This window comes from Coregonus clupeaformis, unplaced genomic scaffold (assembly GCF_020615455.1).
Source record: "Coregonus clupeaformis isolate EN_2021a unplaced genomic scaffold, ASM2061545v1 scaf2412, whole genome shotgun sequence".
Taxonomy (NCBI): Eukaryota; Metazoa; Chordata; class Actinopteri; order Salmoniformes; family Salmonidae; genus Coregonus; species Coregonus clupeaformis.
Window position 1 is genome coordinate 43,327 of NW_025535866.1, and position 13,373 is coordinate 56,699.

General features: G+C 41.6%; 1 long non-coding RNA gene across 1 annotated transcript; it reads right to left on the reverse strand.

The window, feature by feature from the left end:
• Nucleotides 1-3,204: 3,204 nt before the first annotated feature.
• On the reverse strand, nucleotides 3,205-4,727 carry LOC123488633. Its single transcript, XR_006660215.1, has 4 exons — nucleotides 4,669-4,727; nucleotides 4,130-4,224; nucleotides 3,876-3,916; nucleotides 3,205-3,224 (listed from the first exon to the last, which is right to left on the reverse strand). It is a non-coding gene; the product is annotated as an uncharacterized LOC123488633 (long non-coding RNA).
• Between the last annotated feature and the right edge of the window lie 8,646 nt (nucleotides 4,728-13,373).

Genomic DNA, 13,373 nt, shown 5'->3' on the forward strand with positions numbered 1-13,373 from the left:
ACCAGTGTACTCATACCTCCTGATGAGCCGGGTCTTTTTACAGGACAGGTAGAAATATAATGACAGCCCTATGTGTTCAGTCTGTGTAACCATTCGGCAGGAGACAATCTAGCTCTGCCAAGTTGCATAGGCTCCGGAGGAGGCGAGTCGGCAACCCTCTGTGATTTCTGAGAGAACTCGGGTGACATCGGAAGTGTAGACTTTGGAGATTTCCGGGATTCCTTGGAGGCGAGGTGGAAATTGAGGACGTGCGAGGGCAACCGGAACAGAAGATGAGGGAGTACTGGGAGAGAAAAACCTGGCAGGTTCCAGAATCTCCAGCATAGCGCTCCGGAGGTAAGCAAGGTTCTCGGGACACCGTGGTAGGCTGGGAAGAAATGCCGCTGGTGGCGGGGTTGCTGAGAGTCTGGGGGATTAAAGTAGTGGCTGCTGCCTAATAGACAATCTGCTGACTTTCTCCGGCAATGTATGGAAAGCACAGCCGTGGCGTTCAGCCAAGGTCTGGAATCCTTCCATAAGGTTGTGAAGTAACTCCTCGTGTCTTGCAATGGTGGCTCAGTGGGAGGAGACGGCGTCGCAGAGCTTGTCCGAGTCTGCTGGGTCAGCCAGTTTGTACAATCAGGAATCAGGATAAGACCCATATGCAAACAGTTCAAATCATAGATGTTTATTACAAAACATTGGGCAGGCAAACGACAGGTCAAGGGCAGGCAGAGGTCAGTATTCCAGGGCAGAGTCAATAAGGTAGAGAACGGCAGGCAGGCTCAGGGTCAGGTCAAGCAGAGGTTTGTAAACCAGGTTTGAGTCAGATATGTCCAGGAACGCAGGCATGCTCGGAGTCAGGACAGGTAGAATAGGTCAGAACCGGGAGAACTAGAAAACAGGGACTAGAGAGAATAGAAGTACGGGAAAAACACGCTGGTAGGCTTGACGAAACAAGACAAACTGGCAACAGACAAACAGAAAACACAGGTAGAAATGCACAGGAGATACTGAAGGGGGGGAAAAATATACTATACAAATAAGGTCTAAGTTTTGTGCACAGAAATGACTTTATTAAAGTTTTCAACAAAGCCGATACCAGTCTGCAGAGGGGCACACATCCTTAAGGTCTCCCTCCATCTTATATAGTCCTCTTCAGTTTTCCCGCTCTTTTATTCATCCGCCCACTTCCTTTGTCCCTGAGGACGGCTGAACTATTACTCCAACCAATCACCCGCTCCCCTGTCTTGCACACACACTCATGTTTAGTTTAAACATGACAAGGCACTAAATTACACAAACCTCACCCCCTCATGATGTAATCAATCAAGAAGATACCAAGGAGACAAAGGTCTAGCCCAAACTCTATTCAACCGTGGTGCTGCTCCCTTCACTGTGTTTGAAGAGAGAGACAAAATTTCAGTTAGCCACAAAGAATGTTAACTATATGTTCATGATTAACTCAATTGTATCTGATAATCCATTAAAAATACACATCAGGTGTGACAGATGTCCATTGTGCAATATAGACAGTATAGTACATTTTATTATCGCAGTACAGTAGTTATTATACATAGTAGCTACTATACTATACTATCTATACTTTTGATCATGATTAGTTACAGGCATAGAACAATTAATTTGGTGAGAGAAATAAGATGATGATGTAAAAAACAAGTGACAAGGGAAAGGTGGGTGGAACATAACTACATAACAGATAGTGTGGTAACAATGAAAACTAACACAGCAGACTGTCTTCAGTAGTTTATGGACACAAAAGGATAGAGGGGTCTTTCTGGGGTGGGTTAAGAGGTATGACAGAAGCATATTGCAGGCAGATAGATGTTGAGACACAGGAGAGGGGAGTGGGCTGTCCTTCCAGGATAAGGACTCCACCAAGGTCACTCAGTCAGTCACTGCTGTGCTGCTGCTGCCCTCTGCTGGAGAGAACGTGTAACATTCAGTCACAATCACTGTGGTGACATTTCAAATAATAATAATAGCCATTTAGTAGAGTTTATAAAGGTTACAGGGGAGGTGTGAATACTTGCTAACGATGCTCTAAATTGAGCTACAGAGGACCAATAGATACAGATCTAGGATCAGCTTCCCCTCCCCCAATCCTAACCTTAACCTTTAGTGGGAACATTTTTTAAATCTGACCCAAGATCAGCATCTAGGGGCAACTTCACCCTAAACCCAGGCACACTCCACACTGTAATGTTATGGATACACACTGAAAACAATGTGGTTAGCTGGTCACAACGTGATGATACAGTTTTTCATACAGCAAAATAAAAAGACTAAGAAAGATGTGTGTGGTTAAAGAGTGAAGTTTACAACACATAGCAATGTGGTGTTGTCTGTATCTTTGTTGAGAGATCAGCATCATCTGGTACAACAGACAGAGACACCAAGGTTATAACACAACAAACCTTTACGGATCAAGATCCCACAAAGACTAGTGCAAAACAGGCTGCCTAAGTATGGTCCCCAATCAGAGACAACGAGCTACAGCTGCCTCTGATTGGGAACCACCTGGCCAACATAGATAACGATCTAGAACAAAAACAGTAGAAAAACTAAACATAGCAAATCCACACCCTGGCTCAACATTTAAGAGTCACCAGAGCCAGGGCGTGACACTGCTGTAAGAGAGAACCCATATAACAAAAAACGTATTGTTGTATTGTTATAGTGTACATTTACCATTACTTGTTCCAAGACAAAAAATGATACTGTAAATACAATTGTTTTCTAAAACAGATGCAAACAGCCATAATGTTGTCTAAGACCCAAGATGCATGTAGCCCTATTTTGACCTTCTGTTCTGTCTTGAACTGATCAGGCATCACAGTGCTGTGCATCACGTCATGGTGGCTGTCTGGGTTTGGCCTCTGAGAAATGGACAGGACAGAAGGTAAACATATGGCTACATGCATAGGAAGACAGATTATTGGAACTTCAGATACTCAGCTCAACACTGCAGAGAGAGAGAGAGAGAGAGAGAGAGAGAGAGAGAGAGAGAGAGAGAGAGAGAGAGAGAGAGACAAGCTCACATTGCAGAAATGGAGGAGAGAGAAAGAGAGAGAGAACCTTAGCTCCATGCAGAGATGGAGTGATTGGTACTAGTCCAAGATCTCCACAGACCAAAACCAGGTTTATTCAGTTTGTACCTGCTGTGCTGTTTCTCTGGTGTGGCTCACTGTGCTGTATGAAATATCCTGCTCAGGGTCAGCAGACTGCAAAGAAATAAACAGCAAAGATATACAGGACTTGTCTATTTACCAGCTAAACCACAGTTTGTTTCTATAATAGGATGCAGTCACAGATATATTTAGTGGTAAATTTGTGACTCCTGAGTGGCGCAGTGGTCTAAGGCACTGCATCGCAGTGCTAACTGTGCCACTAGAGATCCTGGTTCGAATCCAGGCTCTGTCGCAGCCGGCGCGAACCGGGAGACACATGGGCGGCGCACAATTGGCCCAGCGTCGTCCAGGGTAGGGGGGGGAATAGCCGGCAGGGATGTAGCTCAGTTGATAGAGCATAAGCGTTTGCAACGCCAGGGTTGTGGGTTCGTTTCCCACGGGGGGCCAGTATAAAAAAATATGTATTCACTAACTGTAAGTCGCTCTGGATAAGAGCGTCTGCTAAATGACTAAAATGTAAATGTAGTGAACTGACAACTTCCTGTTCTCTGTCTTTTAAACATCATTTGTCAACGTCTTGAGTGTTATAAGACCTTGGGTTCAGAATATGGGACCTTTTATGTCAACTCATTGATAACCAACTGAAGAGGTAACACTAGAGTCAAATGGTAGATGATCCCAAATCATGAACAGAAAAGCAGATGGTTGAAAATAATAGTATAAAATAAAATAAGTGTATCCTACCACTGAGTTGTTAGTTGTCTGGTCCTTGGCCTTATTGTCCTCTGGAATAAAGAGAGGGAGATGTCAATTACTTCTGAGTTTGTTAGAGTACAATAATACCTCTGAATGGATTTCTTATAGACAATTCCTCTAAATACTTTCTGTCATTTAAGATAAATCACAAGCAAGCAATATACTGTTGTTCACAATGACAATACGTTTTGTATTTTTCTAAACTATTCTCGTTTTTATATTCACATAAAATGACTACTTACTATGCTTTGTCCACATCTTCCATGTGACTAGGATACCAGCTGTCACCACCACCAACATGCCCCAAGGAATCAGTAGGACTTTCACATCTATGGACCTGATGGTTTACATAGAAGAACTTGAAACAAAAACACAATTAAAATAGATCATTATAAATTGATCATTTGTGAAAAAGTAATAACTTGTTGTTTACACTGTTGTGATAAATGGAACAATTATTTAGCTATTCACATGTGTGGAAGTTTACATTATTATTATTGAGATTGTTACTATACAAATAACGTTGTTTTTAAAGTGTGCAACTTTAAAGTGTGCAAAATGAGTGAGAATAACACCAACATTGCTGCTACGTCTCACAAGGCAACCACAGATATGTTCTACCAAGACGAAGTGCTAACAGTCTCTATATGCATTTAGGGAGGGTATTTGGTTAGCTTTAACTGTTGTAGCGTATGATAAAATTGTAATGTTTCTTTGTGTTCATATTATCAGCCAATTGCCATAATATGTGGGATATTACAGCTGAATGAGTGATAATAACCTCTGGTGGACGTCCTCCTTGTTCCCCTCAGCTCCTTGACTTGTGTTGTCAGTCTGAACAAGCTCAGCAGTTGGAGAGGCAGAGGGTTGTTGATTGGTTGGAGCTTGTGTTGCTGTGATGTAAAACAACAATGCCATCAATGAAATTACTGGGATACCAGATAGTCAGGTTGTATAGCAACATCACATTCATAGTCAATATTCAAATTTGTTTCAGATGATGAAACAAAGTGAATCTGCTGTCAAGGAATATGAAAACAGTAGCAGATTTTCACTGACTATCATCTATGTCAGGAAGTAAATCATGGAATAAATACATATTTTCATTGTGATATTAATGTAAGAAAATTACATCATTTACATGTGAAGTAACTTTTTGGGACCCTTGAGGCAGGCAAGATCAGTTTAGGTGTACTAAGTAACTAAGTAAAACTGACTACGTGATACAGACTCCTGATAGAAAACGCCAATCTCGTGTGTGCCACGTTAACATGTTGAAGACATACCACACCAGACCCGTCACTCAGGTAGACAGTCTAGAGAAACTGGCCGAGTCGGCTGTCTCTATTGCTGCTACCGCTGTAGTGGGAGGTCATGTTAATGATGTGGACGGAGATGGTTTGGAGTTGCGCAATACTCAGCAGCAGTGTGCTAGATTGCCCAATTCAGAGATGCTGCTGTCTCTCCCGTCAAGCCTGATTCATTTAACGGACAGACAGTCAGATGATATTGTGAGACTATTACACAGCTTTCCATGTCTTTTTAATGATGTTCCTACATGTACAAATGTGTTAGAACATGACATTAATGTTGGAAACGCTGCAGCTATCAAGTAACATCCTTATCGGGTCAACGTCTCTAAGAGAAAGATAATGAGGGGTGAGGTCGGTTATTTGCTGGAGAATAACCTGGCTATGCCAAGTTCAAGTCCTTGGAGTTCTCCGTGCATTATGGTTCATAAACCTGATGGGACATCCAGATTATGTACGGACTATCGGAAGGTCAATGCTGTCACAGTGCCCGACTCGTTCCCGTTACCTAGACTGGAGGACTGTATTGATACTGTTGGTGCTGCTACTTATGTAACCAAACTAGATCTTCTAAAAGGTTACTGGCAGGTGCCATTAACCCCACGTGCCTCCGACATCTCTGCCTTTGTGACCCCAGATCACTTCCTACAATATGCTGTCATGGCATTTGGGATGCGGAACGCACCAGCCACTTTCCAACGCCTGGTTAACACAGTATTGGCTGGAGTTCCTAATTGTAGTGCTTACCTTGATGATCTGGTAATTTATTCAACTGAGTGGTCTGATCATGTTAAAACTCTAAGGGTGGTGTGTGAACGTCTAGCAACCGCTTCTCTAACCCTGAACTTAGCAAAGTGCGAGTTTGGGAAGGCCACTGTTACTTATCTCGGTAAACAGGTCGGCCATGGTCAGGTGCGCCCTGTAGATGCCAAGGTCTCCGCTATAAATGCATTTCCAGACCTACCACCAGAAGAGAGCTATGCCGTTTTTTAGGGATGGTTGGCTACTACCGTAGTTTCTGTAAAAATTTCTCTGCGGTAGTTGCTCCATTAATGGATTTGCTCAGTCCGGCGAGAAAATTTGTATGGTCTGAAGATTGTTGTACTGCTTTCAACACTGCTAAAGCACTCTTATGTAGTACTCCTGTTCTTGCTGCGCCAGATTTTGAACGACCGTTTAAACTGGAGGTAGATGCAAGTGCCAGAGGTGCTGGTGCTGTTCTACTGCAGCAGGGCCAGAGTGGAGTGGACCATCCTGTCTGTTATTTTTCACAGAAATTTAACAAATGTCAGACAAACTATTCCACCATTGAACAAGAAGCTCTAGCTTTGTTGTTAGCTCTGCAGTACTTTGAAGTTTATGTTGGTTCCAGTGCATTACCAGTGATAGTGTACACTGACCATAACCCCCTTAGTTTTTCTCCACTGGATGTACAACCAGAACCAACGCCTTATGCGTTGGGCACTTGTCGTGCAAAATTATAATTTGGAGATCCGCCACAAAAAAGGGGGTTGGATAATGTGTTGGCAGATGCTTTGTCTCGTGTGTAATGATCTAGGTTTTTTTGTTATCCTGGCAGGATGATTTGTGAATTTGGGTGTTGTGATGAGTACGTGTGTCGCAAACCATTGTGGTTTGCTCTTTTAAGGGTGGGAGTGTTACGGATACAGGTATCCTGTGTTTTTGTGTGTTTCTCTCCTTCTGCCCTAATCACAGGTGTCCTGTATGTTCCTGATTGGTGGTCGTTGAGGTGTCTGCTGATTGGACCAATCAGTGAACATTCCTGTGCATTGCACCACCTGTTACTCGTTTTTAATCACACATCCCATTGTATAAAAACCAGTCTTGTGTTTGTTTGAGAGAGAGAGAATATTTCTGTATGTGAGTATGGACACTGTGGTGTCCTGTTTTTGTTACTCACTAAGTTGCGGTTACTCTGGTTGGTAATTTTGTTAGACCACTGTTTTGTATGTGAGTAATGGATACTGTGATGTCCTGTGTTTAGAGAGCTCATTAATTTGCTGGTTACTCTGTTTGGTAACTATGTGTGTTTCTGGGAAAAGGGGGAGTTTGAGCTAGCTGCCCTTGGGCTACATTTCCCGTAGAAAGAACTGTCTATAAACACTAGTTAGACCTGAGCGGACCACCCACTGTATTTTTGTATGGTAGTAGTAGCCTAGCGGTTCTTGAGGCAGGCAAGATCAGTTTAGGGGTGTTTTACACTATTGTTTCATTTCTTGGGTCCTGCTCAGCCCTTTTTCCCAAACCCTTACCGTGTGTTCAGAAATAAACCATTTGTGTTTGACGGTAGTTTATGGTTGTCGTGTAGTTTTTCCTTCTCACTGTTCCATGCCACACTTATAATTTGCATGATTTATGTTACGGGTCTCATGTCCATCCACCCTAGACGTTTAGAGCCACGGGGTTCGTAACACTGACAGTGATGTGAACAGACATCACTAGTTCTCCCACTTCACACCAATACCAGTCAGTGTTCTCCATCTTCAGTCCAATCAAAGTCACTGTTAAGACTTTTCTGTTGTTGGCATCACTAGTCCGCTTTAATGTCACTGATGTTCCATGTAAAGTCACAGAATACCACACACAATCACCACCCATCCTGCACCACTTCATATCTCCAAGCAGTGACACTCACTCCTTCTACTCCAGTCACTTCCTGTTACAATGTAATTGTAAACAAACACTGTCCAGCTTCAAAACAAGGTCAGTTCTTGCACCTACACATACAGTATAGCTCTGTCTATGAATTTCAGACTGGTTACACATTTCTCATTTCATTTGTTGTAAAATGAAATGTATAATTGGGTCATTATTTTGTGTTTGACATTGCAGGTTTACAGGACAATCCATAGGACATTGCTGAGCACTATTCATTCTACTTTACTAGATACAAGCAGTGAAGGGATCTTACCTAAAGTGACAGATAGGTAGAACCATTGTATCCCGATATCTGGTCCTCCATTGATCTCCACAATACACCTGTAATTCTCAGAGTCCCGTGACTTCAGGTTAGTCATGGTCATAGTGAAGATTCTCTTGTTGATGTCAACAGAGATTGAGGCCTTACCACTGATCTTAGGATGGTCAGTGCGTACCACATAAGAACATCCGTGCCAAAGGAATCCTTTACACCAGTATTTCACATGATTTATGTAATACTGATCATAGTGACATGGGATGGTGATGGAGCCTCCTGTCTGCACAGACACACGCCTCACTGTGGACACATCAACACAAAACACATTTAGGTTGGAATTCAACAGAATCTGTAGAGCAGACATTTTTTACCCATTGCTTTTAAACTATTAAACAGCTTGTTAATGATTGAGATTTACAGTGGCTTGCAAAAGTATTCACCCCCCTTGGCATTTTTTCTATTATGATGCCTTACAGCTTGGAATTAAAATTGATTTTTTTGGGGGTTTGTATCATTTGATTTACACAACATGCCTACCACTTTGAAGATGCAAAATATGTTTTATTGTGAAACAAACAAGAAATAAGACCAAAAAAAAAAAAAAAGTTGAGCGTGCTTGACTATTCACCTCCCCAAAGTCAATACTTTGTAGAGCCACCTTTTGCAGCAATTACAGCTGCATGTCTCTTGGGGTATATCTCTATAAGCTTGGCACATCTAGCCACTGGGTTTTTTGCCCATTCTTCAAGGCAGAACTGCTCCAGCTCCTTCAAGTTGGATTGGTTCCGCTGGTGTATAGAAATCATTAAGTTATACCACAGATTCTCAATTGGATTGAGATCAGGGCTTTGACTAGGCCATTCTAAGACATTTAAATTAAACCACTCGAGTGTTGCTTTAGCAGTATGCTTAGGGTCATTGTCCTGCTGGAAGGTGAACCTTGGTCCCAGTCTCAAATCTCTGGAAGACTGAAACAGGTTTCCCTCAAGAATTTCCCTGTATTTAGCACCATCCATCATTCTTTCAATTCTGACCAGTTTCCCAGTCCCTGCCGATGAAAAACATCCCCAAATCATGATGCTGCCACCAGGGGTGATGAGAGGTGTTGGGTTTGCGCCAGACACAGCGTTTTCCTTGATGGCCAAAAAGCTAAATTTTAGTCTCATCTGACCAGAGTACCTTCTTCCATATTTTGGGTAGTCTCTAACATGCAGTTTTGGCGAACACCAAACGTGTTTGCTTATATTTTTCTTTAAGCAATGGCTTTTTTTCTGGCCACTCTTCCATAAAGCCCAGCTCTGTGGAGTGTATGGCTTAAAATGGCCCTATGTGGACAGATACACCAATCTCCGCTGTGGAGCTTTGCAGCTCCTTCAGGGTTATCTTTGGTCTCTTTGTTGCCTCTCTGATTAATGCCCTCCTTGCCTTGTCCGTGAGTGTTGGTGGACGGCCCTCTCTTGGCAGGTTTGTTGTGGTGACATATTCTTTCCATTGTTTAATAATGGATTTAATGGTGCTCGGTGGAATGTTGAAAGTTTCAGATATTGTTTTTATAATCCAACCCTGATCTGTACTTCTCCACAACTTTGTCCCTGACCTGTTTGGAGAGCTCCTTGGTCTTCATGGTGCCGCTTGCTTAGTGGTGTTACAGACTCTGGGGCCTTTCAGAACAGGTGTATATATACTGAGATCGTGTGACACTTAGATTGCACACAGGTAGACTTTATTTAACTAATAATGTGACTTCTGAAGGTAATTGGTTTCACCAGATCTTATTTAGGGGCTTCATAGCAATAGGGGTGAATACATATAAACTCACCACTTTTCCGTAATTTATTTATTACAATTTCTTGAAACACGTAATTTTTTTCATTTCACTTCACCAATTTGGAATATTTTGTGTATGTCCATTACATGAAATCCAAATAAAAATCAATTTAAATTACAGACTGTAATGCAACAAAATAGGAAAAACGCCAAGGGGGATGAATACTTTTGCAAAGCACTGTATTAAACAGTGTTTACAGTCAATTGACCCAATTGACTTCAGCCTTTATAGAAACATGTTACACATACCTGCTGAGACTCTGTAGAGGATGAGGAAGAGGAGGAGGAGGAGGAGGGAGAGATGAAGAGCCATGTGAAGGTTTCAGTCTGTCTGTTATATTATATGGTACCTGAGCACAAATGTGTGTCAAGAACGAAGGCAACAGCGATAATTACTACTTGTTCACAGACCTCACTTTAACTCTTCCTGCTTCTGTTTGTGTGTACATGCCCCCCTCAGTGGCAGATAGCAACTATTGCATCATATAGACTAGTTTAACCCCAAAATCAAAGTCACTACAAAGTACTACATATGCTAGAAATGTATAGATTTGAGGGGTCATGTGCTACAGAGATGTAGTGATGGGGACTAGACCAAGACCTCCACAGACTCTCACTTTAAACCAAGTTCATGGTTCAGGGTCCTCCGAACCACAACCCAGTCTGATGTGATTTTACGTTCAACAAGAACGCTCTCTGTCTCTTTCCCCCTTCGATACAGGAAATGTACAGCTCATAACCACAGATGTCCTCTAAGCAAAAGTGTGAAAGTTAGCTCAGAATGCTGCAAGTTTAAGGCAAACTCATTCTATAATGTCATGTTAAATACTGAGCTATACATTCTGTTGTTGGCTCCAACACAGCAAACTACTTCAGATACATCAGAATGTCACTCTCAAAATCACAGAGCACAGAGCTCACATCATGTTGTGCAAATGATCTTGAGAATAATAAAATGTCTTTACAAATATACATGACATTTTAAAAAATTGCTTTCATACTATTTTCACACGTATGTGGCAACATTTCACAACTCTTAGTACAAAACTCAAAACAGATCATCAAAAGGCTGTTTTTTCAAATCTTTAAGCACATTTTCAATTGACTAATAAGTACAACACACAAAATCACACCAACATTTTCACCAAACATAATCAGTGTTTCATCTAGAAATACCTTTCATATAAAGTAAATGCCTTTCACAATGTAATAATCACAATACTTTTCATATGATTCTCTTCTCATTTGTTTAAATACATTTGACCATCACTTAATCCAACGGTGCTTAATGGTTAATCACTTAACCATTTGGTAAAACTATAGATTTTGATCTGGTTTGCCTGCTATATATGGATTTTGAAAACTACAGAAATACAATATGTGTTTATATAGTATAAACATTTAAATGACATGTATGATACATGATAACCATACAAATTGACTATTCATTATTAATAATTGATTTCACATAGTGGTAACCACTATTGGTCACCATATAAAAGGGGGTGTATGAAAACTTGCAATTTCTTTCAATATGGAGCAGGATAGACAGCAAGGGAGAGCAATAAATCAAAGAGCTCGTGAACAAGGGGCCGTCAGAGAGGTGGGCATGGGCCCCATCAAAGAGGTCAAAGAGGTGGGTATGGGCCCTCTCAAAGACGTCAATGAGGTGGACATCAGAGAGAGGGAGGCAGACGGCAGATAACTTTTGTGTCTAATGAAGCCTGGGCAATCGTTGTTGAACATGTGGTAAACAGAGGCCTTACCATGGCAGAGGCTGCCTGATTAGTTCACCCAAATCTGAAAAGATCAACTGTCGGTTCAATCATGACAACATTTCGCCAAGAAAACCGGTAAGTCTGTAGGATATGCACTCTGCTTTAACAGTACATTTACATTATATGATATATTGTAATGCATGTAAATTCACAAAACATGTTACAATATTCTTACAGTGTGATCTATTGACAGTATACTCTGTTCTACCATCAGAATTGACAGAAGATCCCATGGTGGTGCGTGGCTGTGTGCTGACCGACCAGCAGTGTTGGAAATGGTGAGGGCCAGGAATGACATATGGCTGTCTGAAATAAAGCAGGCCATTGAGGAGAACGGTGACATCTTTGCCAATGTGGCATCCATCAGCCTACCAACAATTGGCACCTTATGAAGAGGCAGCAGGTATCATGAAACACATTGACCTGGTGCCTTTAGAGAGAAACAACGACAGGGTGAAAGAACTGTGGGCCGAGTATGTTCAGGTACAGCACTATATACTGTATTACTGTTACTATTTGATGCACAGCTACTTCACAGTATCACATTAAAAATAATACTGTAAAAAATAACTAAACCAAATATGTTTTTAGAGGGTGATGGCGATGATTCTGTTAACCATCAGAATTATATCTTTGTTGATGAAGCGGGCTTCAACCTGGCCAAAACTCAGCGCCGTGGTGGAATCTCATCGGCCAACGGGCGACCGCCCAAGTTCCTGGACAACGTGGGGAAACATCTCCATGTGTGCAGCTTCCTCTGAAGATGGTGGTGTAGGACGTAGGCCATTACTTGGATCCTATAAAGCTGCACACCTATTGTGTTTCTCAATGAAATTGAGCAGGCCTGTCAAGGTGAAGGGGTCACCTATGTCATTGTGTGGGACAATGTCAGGTTCCAACATGCAGATGTGGTTCAGCATGGTTTCGGGCCCATTCCCAATTCATGACCCTATACCTGCTCCCATACTCTCCTTTCCTCAACCCTATTGAGGATTTTCTTTCAGCATGGATGTGGAAGGTGTACAATCACCATCCCCATGAGTGTGCCACCCTCCTTCTGGCCATGGATGAGGCATGCCACGACATCAATTCAGACCAATGTCTTCCTTAGATGTCTTCATTGATCACACCTTTGATTATACATTGGATAAATGTTATGGAAGTTATACATTTTCTGTCAATTCTGTTGGGTAATGTAAGTGTATTGCCTAATGTGAAAACAGTGTAATCTACTGTAATTGACAGTACTGTAGCATATTACTTTCAGCACTTCTAAGGGCGATTTGAAACACGTATCCTGCATTGTTTGCTATTGGATTAACTGGTAGTTAATACTACTAAATTCATTATGTTGTGTTTTGGTGATTAAACCAATGTTCTCATTACATTTCACAATAAACTTATATTTTGAATCAATGGTTGTGTGATAGATGTTTATAATCCAAATGAATGCACAACGACAGGTTTGGAATGAAAGACTGGCTGCAGTACAGGTGTGACCAGTTTGGAGTTCTGTACTAAGAGTTGTGAAAATGTACCACATACTTGTGAAAAATAGTACCATAGCGATAAAAAAAACTGCAGCAAAGCATTTATATTAAAGTTGGAGAAGGAAAAAGACAGAATAGTAGTC